Source organism: Strigops habroptila, chromosome 6 (assembly GCF_004027225.2).
Source record: "Strigops habroptila isolate Jane chromosome 6, bStrHab1.2.pri, whole genome shotgun sequence".
Lineage (NCBI taxonomy): Eukaryota > Metazoa > Chordata > Aves > Psittaciformes > Psittacidae > Strigops > Strigops habroptila.
In genome coordinates, this window is record NC_044282.2 from 29,902,535 (window position 1) to 29,904,572 (window position 2,038).

Here is a 2,038-nt window from a genome sequence, read left to right on the forward strand (position 1 = left end):
AGAATCAAAAGAATGTAACTCCCACGGGTTGAGATAAGAACAGCCCAGTAACTAAGGTATAATACAAAACCGCTACTGCTACCACCAATAGTAATAATGATAAGGGCAATAACAAGGGGAGAGAATATAAAACTAGAAGGGCAAAAGGAAAAGAAAACAATAAACACAAGTGATGCACAATACAACTGCTCACCACCTGCCAACTGATACCCAGCCCAACCCGAGCAACGATCTGGGCCTTCTGGGTAACTCCCCCCAGTTTATATACTGGGCATGGTGTGCTGTGATATGGAATACCCCTTTGGCCAGTTTGGGTCAGGTGTCTTGTTTCTGCTCCCTCCCAGCTTCTTGTGCCCCTCCTCACTGACAGAGCATGAGACGGAAAAAGTCCTTGATCAGAGTAGTCATTACTTAACAACATTGGTTGTTATCAGCATTGTTCTCAGGCTAAAGTTGAAAACACAGCACTGCACCAGCTACTTAGATGGAGAAAGATAACTGTTACAGCTGAACCCAGGACAAAAAGATATCTTTTTTTGTTTTTGTTTTTTTTTTGAAGTTCTCATATATCCTGTTGTATTCCCATATTTTCTCCTCACAGATTGTTTAGGGAGGAAAAGAAAGTGCCTTATGAAATCTTGCAGATGACAGGTACAGTGTCATTGTCCCCAGCTGTAGTATTGCCTGTAAGAGAACTACCAAACTCCTACAGATGGATCTAACACACACTTGCCATAACACAATGCGCTCTAGCAAACTACTGAATACTCTTGTGAGTGGAAAAATTGATGTTATTGCTATCCATCAGAATCAACTCTGTCAAGGAGCTCACAAAGCATACAAAACAGGGAATTATCTGGTTTTTATGAAACAATCACTCCTCCTCCTGATCATCAAGGGAGAGCACAAATACACCTCAAAAAGAACCCAACAAACAAGCACAAGAAAGTTTCAACTGTACAAGATGCTAAAAACCCCAGACTGGAGAGGAATATTATTCTTAAAACACACCATAATCTTCCTTGCTGCTCTTGACAGCCCTTCCATTTACCACTGGTGATAACCTGTTCTCACTCTCTTATTTACACAAGATAATCTCTTTCGCACTTTTTCCCACTATTATTCTCCCTCCATGTCCTACCCCCTGCATTTCACAGCTACCTTTCCCCTTTGGTGGCTGAACTAACATTGTCTAGTTAAATTCAAAGCACTTTTTCTCAGTGTATATTTGTCTTTGAAACTTGCAGTTTCTGGGCATTTGTAACCCAAAGCTTGCCTATTATTTCCTAAATAGACCAGTACTTTCAGACCTTTTCCCACAGACCTTTACCATAGCACAGTTTTCAGGGCAACCTGTTAATGAGTGTCCTTCCAAATGGGTGGCTGCTTCAGAAGGCACTAACGTCCTGACTGCCCCATCTTGGTGCTCATGTTAAGATTCAAAGTAAGGAGCATTGATCACTAAAAATACAGAGATCATTAAGCAGATCAGTTACTGTCTCATTGCACTGTATATTTTCAAGGGGAGCTTATTCCTCATGTATGCGTATGAAAAATAATTGAAAAGGAAACATCTAACCGTTTCATAATTTTTTTGTGTGTGTTTTAATACAATGCAGTTCATTCTTCTGGTTTCTGAAGAATTCCTCTTGGCATTTATTTCTTTATGAAGGCAACCTGGCTGCATGGATGGTCCCTGCAGAATATGTGTTGGAAAGGTTCCTTTACTTCAGGGATGATTATTTCTACTTCTTCCTTCGCTTAACATATTTACATCTTAATGAAACACAGTGTTCAAAACAAATTAACCTTATCACCAGTACACCTCTCCCTGCTACTATTACTATAGACTAATTTTAGCATACACTATTAGAAGATATGCATGGAGTATTCGTGCTCCCTAGGATCAGTGCCAGAAGGCAGGAAGTGTGCCTCTGAGACATGTGTTTAACTTCACAGAATTTTCAATTTCACCAGCTATGAAGGCCTTTTGTTTACATAATTTCACAAAGAAATCCAGCTTGGAGTGACATTTTCT